The sequence below is a fragment of the Elgaria multicarinata genome, chromosome 6 (genome assembly GCF_023053635.1).
Source record: "Elgaria multicarinata webbii isolate HBS135686 ecotype San Diego chromosome 6, rElgMul1.1.pri, whole genome shotgun sequence".
Classification (NCBI taxonomy): domain Eukaryota; kingdom Metazoa; phylum Chordata; class Lepidosauria; order Squamata; family Anguidae; genus Elgaria; species Elgaria multicarinata.
Genome location: NC_086176.1, coordinates 102,643,249 through 102,656,200, shown reverse-complemented (window position 1 = coordinate 102,656,200; position 12,952 = coordinate 102,643,249). Strand labels below are relative to the sequence as shown.

General features: G+C 43.3%; 1 protein-coding gene across 3 annotated transcripts in view; it reads left to right on the top strand.

Annotated features, from left to right (window-relative positions):
• The first annotated feature begins 357 nt into the window (after window positions 1-357).
• The window catches only part of ZNF532 (zinc finger protein 532), a 57,484-nt gene continuing 44,889 nt past the window's right edge, over window positions 358-12,952 (top strand). Inside the window, exon 1 of one of the 3 annotated variants that reach the window (XM_063128185.1) lies at window positions 358-499. The gene's annotated coding sequence lies outside the window, so the exon portion shown is untranslated. Of the gene's footprint in view, window positions 500-4,647; window positions 4,697-6,979; window positions 7,004-12,952 lie in introns of those variants that run through there. The other 2 variants (XM_063128186.1, XM_063128187.1) reach the window with 2 other exon arrangements.

Here is a 12,952-nt window from a genome sequence, read left to right as displayed (position 1 = left end):
GAGGGAATGGCTTTTAACTCGTTTCGTCTTCTCTGTTTTTTCCACAAGAGGAGATCCCTGATTTATTAAGGGGGGGGGGCGGAAAGAAAGAGAGAAGAAAGCTTCAGAAGGATCACTAATAAAGGGTTTTTTTGGGGGGTGTTAAATCTTTTCCTCCCCCCTTCCTTTTTCTTCACACTCCAGTGACAAGTTTTAAATTGAATCCACAGGGGAGATCTTCTCTTCCACCTACCCCTCCATCCCTTTTTCCAAGCCACAGAAGCATCCCCCCACCCCCCACCTTTTCCTCCTCGTCCCTGCAAGAGCCGCGCGCTCTCTCTCTCTCTCTGCCTGCCATTATGTGCAACCATCTTTTAAAGCCAGGCCTCCCTCTGCAGGCTCCTTTGGCAGGGAGAGGGAGCCCTTAAACATGTCTGCCTGAAAGCACCCCTTGCAGGATCAGCCCCTCCCCGGGTTGGCAGCACACTGGCCTCTTGCCCAAGGCTACCAGCAGCAGCAGGTCTGTTTGCATGGGGGTGAGGAGTATGCATGCAATGTGGGGAGTCGGGGATCTAAATATATATATATATTTAGATATAACTATTCTTTTTCCTTGCCTTCCTTCCGTCCACTCTGGTGGGGCCTGGCTGCTGTAGCTCCTTATAGGAAAAGCCTTAGCTTGGCGCATACACATAGAGAAAGAGCCATACATCATGATTTTTGCAGCTTCCCACCCCCTCCGTCGCCCACCTCCCTCCGTCGCAACCTCTGGATATTGCAAGAGCGGCGTGTCTTGAGGGGGGGGGGAATCGACACGAAAAAGCACCAGCCGTTTGTTCCTTTCCCGAGCTCCCGCTGCAATGACTTCTCGGCATCGAGGAAGCAGCCGGGGGGCTGCAGCAGCGGCAGCCTCCGCCCAAAGGGATCCGGGGAAATCTAGGAAAGGCCCCAGCCAGGCAGGCCGCTGGTGCTTTTTCCAGCCGGGGAATGCCTGCAGAGCGCTCGCCCGGGAATGGGCAGGCGCCTGCTGCTGCTACTACTGCCGAAGATTAGGCCATCGTGGCTGGCGGAGAAGCTACCAGATCCTGAGGATTTCAGAGCCGGGTTAGGGTGGAGGGTTCCCGTCATGGTGCATCTCCAGTCCCAAGGTTGGGAGACTCTTTATTGCTTGCTAGATTTCTAAAGCTTGTTCTTTTTTGAGCCTGTGTATGCGTGTTAAATTCTTTGCCCACGGAAGTGCTTTATTTGCAGCCAGATATGGGACGAAATCCTTTACAGGGGAGGGCCTGCTTGGTGTCTCTTTCAGGCTTTATCTTACAGGGCGCTCTTTAAATTTCTTAGAAGCCCGTGTTCCTTCTTCGCCTCAGCCCTCCCCATAAGTGGGCATCTCTTGTATGCAAAACCCTGCAGCTCTGTTCAGCACATAAGAACTAGCACTGTCCTGTACAATGGACTCTGTTGTTTGTGGCTTTTGAGTCCCTTGTTTTTCAAAACTGGCAATTCCTCTGCCTCCCGCACCCTGACTTAGAGCATCATCTTTATGCAGTACAATCCTATGCATGTACACACAAAAGTAAAATGGAGCTTACTCTCAGGTAATCATGCATAGGTTTGTAGCCTTGGTTACATTGGAGCTGCACAGAGGAAAAGGGCCAGAGGCCAGGAATTGCATACCCAGATAGGCACATGGGTATGGTTGCTTAACTTTACCTCTGGCTCTCCTTTGCACCCTTTAGTAAACAAGGATTTACTGATGGCATTTTACTTAGAAGGGTAGTAAAAGGATATGGGCAAAGTGGGGATTCCAATCTGTGTTGGTGGTTGTGTGGATATACCTGCTGCATGGCTGGCACCTGTGACTGCCCATCTGCAGCCTGTGACTGCAAACTTAATGTCAGCATGGGCAGCCTTTTGTTTCCTTGGGTTTCTGAGGATCTGCATTAGAGTAGCAATGCAAGGCTTAACCATATAATCAGAAGCTACAGGTGACCAAGCTTCTAGCCACATGTCTTTGAATTGTCTGGATCTACTCTAAAAGACTGTCCACATGTGATGAATAGTGCTGGTCTTGAACTCAGAAGAACCAGGTTCTAATCTCCACTCAGCCATGAAACTTACTAGGTGACTTTGAGCTAATCACTGTCGGTTACTATCCCACAGAATTGATACCAGGACATGTATGTTGCCATGAGCTGTTTGAAGGAAGGGTGGGATAAAATGTAATAAAAAATGTTACCTTGGTAGGGCAGCTGCTGTCAAAATCCAACCTCCATGTGGTTAGGGCTTTATGTCACAGTGCTGTCACATAGAATCATAGAATAGTAGAGTTGGAAGGGGCCCATAAGGTCATTGAGTCCAACCCCCTGCTCAGTGCAAGAATCCACCTTAAAGCATTGCTGACAGATGGTTGTCCAGCTGCCTCTTGAATGCTTCTAGTGTGGGAGAGCCCACAACCTCCCTAGGTACTGCTCTAACATGGTTCCGCTGGATGGCTTGGTTCCAACTCATACCAGTAGCTGTGATGGAGATGTAGCACTGGTATGGGAAAAACAAGCTATTTGTGTGGCTTATGCTTGCACATATTTCTCCTGTATGTTGAATCTTGTACACCGCAGATGTGATTTTCAATGTCAGCTATGTTGCCAAGATAATGTACGAACTGAAGCTCTGTACAGAGCATATGAATATACAAGGCTGTTTTATGCAGGTAAGACTATTTCTCCATCCAGTCCAGTACTGCCTATTCTGACTGACAGCATCTCTCTAGGGACTCCAGCAAAGGCCTTCCATATCACCTGTTACTTGGTCATTTTAACAGGAGATGCCAGGGGTTGAACCTTCTGCATGTACAGCATGTGGTCTTCCACTGAGCAATGGTCTCTCCCCTAATAATCACTGGATGATAGTTACCTTGGAGGGATAATGGTTAGGGAATTGTGAGGAAGGGGTCTTAGCATGGAACAGAAGGAAAATGGTGGAGGGAAGGAGATGAGAGTGAGTGTGATAGAGAAAACATGGTTAGGGCCTGGTCTGGGGCGATTATAGGGAAACTACTATGGAGAGAAAGTAGGTCCAGAACTGCATTAGTTTTGTGGAATAGTTGCCACTGTAAAGCCACTCTTTTATGCCTGTCTTCCATCCTGTACCAGAATATATGAATGTTTGGATGACATAGGTGGGCTGGATCATGGGAAAGTCTCAGGATGGTAGCATGGGAAATATCTGTGTGATCAGTCTTCCTGTGGCTGTGTGATCCATATCTTATTGTGGTATGAGAGCCAGCCACTAGAATGAAAGGTTGGGCTGGCAACTTCACCAGAAAGGCAGCTGATGGATCAGAATCCATTGTAATATGAAAGAGAAGTATGGGATAAAGGATTAAGGTAATATATTTAGGAGCTGCATTTGATTGAGGGTAATGGAAATTGTTTATATTGAGTAATAAATAATCGTATTTTTCACTGTAGTGTATAGTAAATCTTGCCATGGGCTCTGGCTCTGTTTTAGGCCTGGTAATAGGCCTTTAACAAAATGGTGTCTTCAGTCCCAAAGCTCTTACACTGAATGATCAAACTAACCAAGTAAGTACAAAGTTCAGGGAAGGTGGTAAAAATGCACGGAGAGGAAGGAGAGAAAGGAGTTTATAATTATTTTTAGATGACTACTTTGAGAAGTTATTTTTGTGTTGAGGTTTTAGTTACAGAAATGTACAAAGATGTGTTAAGGAACTTCACTGCTGTTGGGAGATTATAGCAAGGGTGGGCAACTCATGGCCTTCTGGATATCTTCACCTATAAGTCCCATCAGCCTTAGCCAGTGTAGCCAATGGTGAGGGATGATGGGAGTTGTAGGCCACAAAGCATCTGGAGGGCCACAAGTTGCCCAGCCCTGGAGTACAGAGTAGGTTGTAGCTGAAAACCATCTTGGTGAGAAGACATAGATGTTTGAGTTAAAATTGTAAAGGAAAGATGGGGAGAAGGACATATGTTAAAATGTTATCTTCGTACAGGATATAGAAATTGCCTTCAAGAAAGTTGGCACATTGGCTGGGTTAGGGGCTCCTGGAAGAAGGAATTACAGACTTTGCAGCTTGTCATGACAATCTTTTAAACTTGAGAAAAGCTGCATTTGCTGAATTTCCTCCTCTGTTCCTTCAATTAAAAGTAAAGCATGGGCCCTTCATCTGGGTGAGGCACATAAAACATTGCGTTGTGTTGTATTTAGGCAATAACTTCCATGCAGAAAGAGACAGATACTACTTCGTGAGGCAGGAGACTTGTGTAGGTGAGAAAAAGGCCTTGCCGTTCAGATCACCTTCTAATGAGAAGTGTCGCCACACAACCAGTTATTTTACATGTATGGTGCTAATGGCTTTGGGTGGTTAGAAAAGTCTTGGAATAGGCAATATTTTGGGGAGAGAGAATGCTTTGCACGCGCACACACACACACACACACACACAAATGCTCAGATTGGTTTCTTGTTCTGCAGATGGCCAGGTGCTGAGGGCAATAGGGGCTATGGCACTTATTAGGAGCATCTCATCCTCTTGAGGAGCAGAGACAAGGGGGGGAACACTGCTTAGCAGTCACCCTCTTGGTCCTTTGGCCGAGTATCCTTTGTGCAGCAAAAGGAGATCCTGTGAGGATTTTTTTTTTTTACTGCGGTCTCTCTTTGTTAGCTTCAGACACACACAGCTTCTCAGCCAGGTTCTGGGAGGTAAGTTGTGGAGGAAAAAGGCAAGGGGAAATGCTTGTCATGGAGAATGCTGTTTTGGGGTGGGGTGGGGGGTTGTGTATCAGAGGGCTGTGACTGAAAACGGGGTGGGGGGGATGACAGGACAGAAATTGCCCTCGCACCACAGAAGAAAACAACCGAGCCCCTCTGATTTTTCAGGATTTGTTGGCAACTCAGCGAGGGTTGCCATAGCTTTTTATGTAGGGTGACCAGAACCGGCTGAAACTGGTTTGAGGCAGATCAGCTCCTGAACACAATGCAGTCATTGAGCTGCTACAGTGGGATAGCTTCCTCCCTCCATGGCAGCCAAAAGCAGAGGATCTTCTAGAAAGATACCATCCCCTAACAATATGTGAATGCACACTTTAGACACACAGCGCTGGTATGTGGCTAATGTAATAGTCATAAAGGTTTCTGTGTATCTATGTACATATTTGCAGTAACTGCGATTACTTTGGCTGCTTCATGCCTTCTTTGTTTTTTTTGGTTTTTTCCTCTTCCTTTTACTAAAGGAATGGACAAGAGCTGAGATTTATCACCCTTTTGGAAAAAATATATGTTTGCTTTCTAGGTGGGACACTTGTGTATCTAGGTGTGTGGGTTTTTTTTTTTTTAAGCTGAACAAAATAAAAATGGAATGAACGATCTGTATTTCTGCTTATTGTTTGTGACTCAGGATTACTGCTTTGCAGGCTGTTTTCTTTACAGGATGCTGTCTTGTGGGTTTCTTTTCAGGAAAAATATATATTAAGTGTGTGTGTATGTTGTGTCTCTGTTAAAGGCCAAGAGCTAACAATGTTGTGGAATTGTGCATGAATACATTTGCAAAAGAGGCTATAAAGGCATACTCTCCTTTTTTTTCCTTGTAGGCCTATTGATTGGGGCTGCCTTTAACCCTTTCAGGTTTGCAGTGGTTAAGCATCTGTGGCTATATAGCTGATCATTGGCTTAAAAAAAATCTGTCACAGGTCAAGGTACACAAGGTGAGCGATGGTATTTTTTGAGTATGACCACAATAGCATGGTGATAACATGTGTACAAAGCCTGAATGCAATTTGTGATTGCACACCCAGGCACGTTGGTGAATAAACAGTGGTGTAAATTAGGTGAGGAAATGCTATTAAAGTCATCCAGGTTTATTAGGATTAAGGCTATTGTTTATAAAGGCTTATTGATGGCCAGGCAAACAAGACTGCGTTTGTTTGGTATACCTTACAGACATTCCCCCCTCCCCACTGTTAAATCATACGAGAACAGGCCTCTGTATGAAAATCATAAATTGTGGATCACATGGTAGGGAGCTGTTTTGTATTACTTGGCCTTTAAAGTTGTATATATCCATCTTAATCATCTAAAAAATGATTATTTCTTATCTTCCCCTCCATTTTATTTTGGCCCAATCAGGTAACCTTGTCATTATTTGTAAGTCAAAGGAATTTTGAGGCAGACCATCTATTTCTACATAACTAGGACGGTGTACATATGCCAAACATGTTAAGCATTTTGCTTACTAAATTATTGTATTGAAGGTTTTTTGCAGTCTGGTAGTGGGGGATGTATTTTAAAGGTTTTGTAGGACTCCAGTGGATTGCCAGTAGGATGAATTGCAATACTTGGGTATTAATTACATACAAATAGGAAACCGGATGGACAATGCATCAGCTGGTAAGAACTGTCTCCTCCTGACTTCAAACCTTCAGATCATTAGATAATGGATAAGACTTGTTTTACCTCTTTAAAATAAATAAACGTGTGCTTAGATTAGAGCAGGCATTTTGCATTTTATACTGAAGCTGAAGGCTCCAAGGGAAAGGGAGCGGGGGAGGTAGGAGAAAGCAATAATGAATGTGGCAAAGGAAAGAACAAAGGCTCTTACAGAGTAGATTGGAGCACTAAACATTTTTGCCTAGGGGTATCTTACGCTCAAAACTGTGACTTCCTAAAACAGGAAATCATCAGCAACTCTGGAATTTTACGTGCATTATGATGTTACTAAAATCCAGCGTGTCCTGGCTGGCAGTTGGAATTATAAATCTGCAATCATGGAAAAATAACAAATAAAGATGGAGGATAAACAGTTAGGGGGAAAATGTGTTCTGATCCAGTTTGAAATTTAGGTTGTCCATTGTATTCAAGCGGAATAAAGTAGACAATCTTAAAAGCCTTGGGAGTATTTTGATTGGGTAAGTTCCATGGAGGCTGGTGACAGGCAGGGTTCGCTGCATTTAGAGGGTGACACAAGCATTAAGGAACCTCTTTATTTCCTGATTGTGCAGCAGATGACATAAGGTATTTAAGAAATAAATTGTAGTGTATTGAAAGTCGTATGTGATCTGTTAAGCCTGAAAAATATTTGATTTTAAACCAGGTATTATGTATTGTGTTTCTCAAATTTGACAGGGCATTAAATAGCTTGCATGAGGGAGCAAAGTGTGCTGTGATACCATCTTTGTGTTGTGCTTAATATCAATATACAGTGGTTCTGTGTTTGGCTGTAGATGTCGGTTTTAGAAGCCCCTAGTCCATGTTATAGGATGGGGAGAATATGGATGGTTGCTCTGCATTGAGTCTTGTTTTCCAAGGGTCAGCTGAAATCCATAGGGTTACATGAGATCACCTTTATATACTTGGTAGTCTTTGCTAAGACAAAACAAAACTGTAAGTATTAACACTTCATCTTGTGACAATATTCTTACAAAATTTAGTTTTTGGAAGTAGCATTGCACCATCTGTGTGTGTGTGTGTGTGTGTGTGTTTCTAAGGGTTGTCTGCTGCCTTTATTTTCTCTTGCTTGCTGCAAAGGTTTCTCCCTCCCCCCTCCTCTTTATTTAAATATTGTGCTGGGAACTGTTTGCAGTTACATGGCAAAACTGAAAAGATATTGTTTGTGATTCTTTGATGTTTCTGTATAACATATTCAAACATTATACAGAAGAGATTTCGGAGGGTTGGTTTTCTTTAAAATAAATAAATCCATGTAGGCCATCATTTTTAGCTGAAAATGCAGATTAGTATTTGAGGGCTGGCCCTCTTGGCAGGAACTGCCTCCTCTCAGTAGCTGATTCTGAATCATTTATTGTGTCTTTGATCTTTTCTGAAATAAAATAATTTACTTGTTTTTAATTGAAGGTATCAATATAGGCTAGAAGGTAAATACTTGGATGTTGATTTGTCTAAGCATGTGTGAAAAGGTTGACCCAAACATTTCTAGGGCCTACTTCTTGTCAGTCATTGTGTACTTTCTTGAACTTATCTCTGTCTGTCTTGAACAAAGGATTATCAATGCAATCCATTCCATTTTGCTTCAACAGAGGAAATAAAACAACAGAAAGCCAATGTAGCTTGAATACTATTCTTGCTTTCCGTTGTGTTTATAACTCTAGGTCCAAAGAATCCTATGAGTGTGCCTAGCTACTGTGGTACATGCATGGGAGTTTTCCTGATTTCTCATTCCTCTAGCAGCAGCTTCTGCTGCGTTGGAAGTGGGCCTGGGTAGGAACCAGGTTCAGGGGGCAAAGGCGTCATGGTACATGTTTAGAAGCCATACATATTGCCCTTTGAATCTCACCCAGGATATTTTTGAGCCAAATATATAATGACAAGGGATTGTCTTATTGTAGAGCAGTACATACATCTGGTACACAACTTTTGTTTACACTGGCAAGCTATACTGCACAGTTTTGACCTGGGAGTTGGTTTCCTTCTTGAGGAAGCCTACATATGGCATGCTAATCTTAGTGGATAACCTGAATGTGTGATACAGTTGGCACCAGTTACCACAGATCATTACTTCAAGGGGACAGAATCCAAAATCCACATTGGGCAACACCATTATTTGGACCATCCAAAATGTTAAAAAAAAGTAGCAAGCAAGTTTTAATGAAGCATACCAAATTGAGGATGAAGCTGGGAGACTATCAAAATCATAGCTGAATGGATATCCAGTATTTGGTGACTGAAATACCCATTACATGACCTATTTGTTATCCACTTGTTTCTACTGCCAATTTGTTGGATGTCGAAAGACTGGCAAGTATATATTATAACTGCAGCTGAAACTAAAGTGCAAGAGATTATTTTTTTTAGAATAACATTGTGGATGGACAAAAACATTCCAAAAGCTGAAGAACACCATATCCAAGATCTTGAAAACTCCAGGCACTCTGGTTGCCTGGAAGTCTGGGTCTTCTTTGCTGGCACCCAGGGAATGGAAAGATTGATTATTTCTGTGCATACTGGCTTCCTAAAAAAAAAAAAAAGATGCTGGAGACTAGGAATTGGGAACATGTATTGCAGCCCAGCATATTCAAAATATGAATATGGACAAGACCCATGACCACTACTGCTGCCTCCTTTTCCTCCACAGCAGCACCTCACAGACCCTACTATTCCTGTAAAGCAGGGATGAAGAACTTTTTCCTTCCCTGAGGGCTGCGTTTCCTCATGGGTAATGTGTTGGGGACTGCAGACTGGAGGTTCCCCCATCCCTGCTGTAAAGTTAGAAGAGCTCTGTTAGATCAGACTGAAGTTCCATCTAGTCAAGGATTCTGTTATGCAATGCAGCCTGCCAGTTTCCTCTGTGAAGATTACAAGCAGGTGATGAAGGCAACAGCTTTTCCCTGCTCTAGTATTCCAGCATACTTAGTACACAAAAGTATACTAGCTCTGGAAATGGAGGTTGAATTTAGCAACCATCACTAGTTGATGCCATCTGAGTTAGTGGCCATCACCATATCTCTCTTCACCCTCTCTGCACCTACCCAAAGCCCCTGTAACTTGGCTTGTAATTTCCAGGGACCTTCTATTTTATTTTTTATTTTTTATTTTTTTTTTATTATTATTATTATTATTATTATTATTATTATTATTATATTTATTTGTATCCCGCCTTTTGCCCAATGCTGGGCCTCAAGGCGGCCTTACAAAGTTTAAAACATACATGGGGGAGGGGGAACAAAACCATAAACGTTTAAAATACACAACAAAATTATAAGACATTTGTATTACATTTATATCCCGCCTTTTTTCCTCTTTAAAGAACCCATAATTCTCCTCTTCATTTTATCCTCACAACAACAAGCCTTTGAAGTAGGTTGGGTTGTTGGAGTCGTTGACTGGCCCAAAGTCATCCAGTGAGCTTCCATGGCTGAGTAGGGATTAGAACCCCAATCTCCCGACTACCAGTCCAACACTCTAGCCACTGCACCACATTGGCTCTCGATAATGCCGCTGCAATCTCCTCCTCTTGGCTGTGAGAGATGTGAGAGATGATGGAGGAAATGTATGAACGCTCAATTGCAGCCTTCCCATTGGCCATCATGCTTGTTGGAAGCTGTATCCTAACATCTGAAGGGCAGCAGGTTCAGGTAATCTGCTCTGTTGCATTCGTAACCTTGCATACACACTACAAACTTTCTCTCTCTCTCCCCTCTACCCCAATTTTTAAATTATTTTTCTGTTCATCGTGTTGAACTGCCCAGGACCTGTATCTGAAATTCTTTGGGAGCCTCATGTAGTTTATTAGCTGCTCTGGTTACCCCTTGAGTAATACATGACTGTGGTTAACCATTTACGTTGTAGTCAATTTTCTATAATGGGAGGTATTATCTTGCTCTTGACAGAGGATGTGAGTCAGAGACTGGAGCTGTAGGACATGTCCTGCTCATGACCAGGCATAGTCCCAAAGAGTAATGTTAAAGCCTGGGAAAACCTTGGCCTCCGCCCCTTCCTTTAATTCTTGCAGCATCTGAAAGGGACAGTAATATGAACAGCTAACATTGTACTGTACTCAGAATTGCTTCTGGCGCTGCTTATTTATCCCAGGTTTCTTGAGGCCCTGGTGATGGGTTTGTTTATACATCTATTTATTTGATTTATACTCCACCTTTCCCCCAAGAAATGGTGATCAAGGCAGCTAACAGTAATACAACCAAGATGTTTAAAAATGTAGTTAAAACAATCATGAAAACAAATCGATTAAGAACTCAATTAAAAAACAACAGTAAAAGAAATATAAACAGCACCCAATCCAATACAACTTACTTCAGCACGGACCCGCTTACATGACAAAAGTTGAATAAAAAATGGCTTAGCTTACCAGTGGAGGACAGCAAAGAGGGAGCCAATGTAGCCTCCCTTATTAGGGAGTTCCAGAGGCTGGGAGCAATTTATTTATTTATTTATTACATAATAACCACCAAGAAGGCTCTCTCTCACCTTCCCACAAAATGTGCCTCCTGTGATGGCGGGGCTGAGCGAAGGACACTAACGTTTGCTTGTGGTGGTGTTGGTTGTCCCTTGGACTGATGCAAGTTTTCTTGCGCTTCCTGGATTGTTCTTTTTTTCTCAGTGGCTTTGAGTCCTGGTCCACTTAGGGCTGTCAAGGGAATGCCAGAAGGGGATTCTGGGCCTGGTTCCAAAGTATCCAAGAGACTCTCCCATAAGGCGATCTCTGGCTCTGAAGCACTCCTGTGCTTTGCCCGCTCTGATTGGGAGTTGGGAGAATTTCATCCTTCGCAGCTGAGTCCATGCCTCGGTCGGAGGCATGTTGCATCCTGGTACTGGAAAAGTTCAAGTTACAGGAAGCCAGATTTTGGCTGGACATCAGGAAAATCTTCCTGACTGTTAGAGCAGTACAACAATGGAACCAGTTACCTAGGGAGGTTGTGGGCTCTCCCACACTAGAGGAATTCAAGAGGCAGCTGGACAGCCATCTGTCAGGTATGGTTTGGGGTGGATTCCTGCATTGAGCAGGGGGTTGGACTCAATGGCCTTATAGGCCTCTTCCTATGAATTCTAAGTTACCAAAGAAGTGGGAAATGGTGCAGAAATGGATTTGGTGAAGTGAAACTTGCTTCATCTTGTCAGTTTTAAAGAGACCATATGGATGCCTGGGTTGCAGTCTTGCAAGGGGATTGTCAAGGATGACCACAGGCTGATGTAAAATGCTCTGCCCCATAAGTACAGGTGTTTTTTTAGTGCCAATCCTGAGGGAGGACATGGAGCACCCCGAAGGAAGATTGTCCATGAGGTTTTGTAAGGGTCTTTGCTTAGAGTAGCTGAGCATCATGGCATCTGTGAACTGCACTTCTGTAACTAAGATGCACTGCACCTTGGTCTTAGTATTTAGGAAGTGATCACGACAGCATGTGTTTGTCATCTAACATCCCTCAATGGCAATGCAAAGAACATCGTTCAGAGGCACTGAAAAGAAGATGCCCCAAAGAAGTGGGTCAAGGAGAGAGCCCTTTTCCAAGCTGTTCTTATTGCAAAGCTTTTTTACTTATCCATCAACATGCACAGTGCTATGCAAACAGAAGCTTTCTAAATCAGTGATTCAAACTTTTTGACGTTGGGCTGTGTCAGCTCAAGCATACCAAAGATTTCTAAGTGGGATGTATCCCCACAGGTTTGGAGAGAGTTGTTGCCATAGATTTTTGTCATGAAGGCAGATGCTAAGGAACTGTGCAGTGGATATCTGCAAGCACCGTTCAGAAAGGAGAATATACAACAGCCTTCCTCAGCCTAGAGACACCCAGATGTTTTAGACTACATCACCCAGCATTCTTAACCTTGCCCATGTCAAAATACTAAATAAATAAATGAAAAATATTGTAACTCAAAGCTCTTCCAGTAAATAAGCTTTAGGAGAGGCTTGTCACATTTTTAGAATGGTGGGAAAACTGCACAAATGCTGGGAAACCACAGAATGATCAGTGGTTGGAGGAAGGGGGCGGGGCCATATGGGGAAGCCTGGAAGGCTACATTTGGGGTCCCAAGAAGACTGGATTTGGTCCCTGGATCTAAGGTTTCCCACCACTGGATTGGGCAGATTCATGGAGAATAAGGGTATCAATGGCTACTAGTCATAATGGCCATGTATGACCACCAATACTGGAGGCAGTGTCTCTCAATACCAGTTGCTGGGGAAGTTGAGCAGGAAGACGTATTGCATTCATGCCTTGCTTGTGGGCTTCTGAAAGGCATCCTGTTGGCCACTGTGGAAACAAAATGTTGGACCTGATAGGACTTCGGTTTGATCCAGGAGGGCTCTTCTTAAGTTCTTAAAGAAAGACATGAGGAAAGGAGGAAAAATAGTAGTTAAGCTAGCTTTTCCTCTTCTTAAAAGATGGATTTGATTTTTGCTCAAGCTTGTTTGTGGTTTTGATGGAGAGCAATAATACTTCTGTGGAAGAGTGTTGAGTGTTGAGAGAACAACACTCCTTTTTTCCCTCTGGA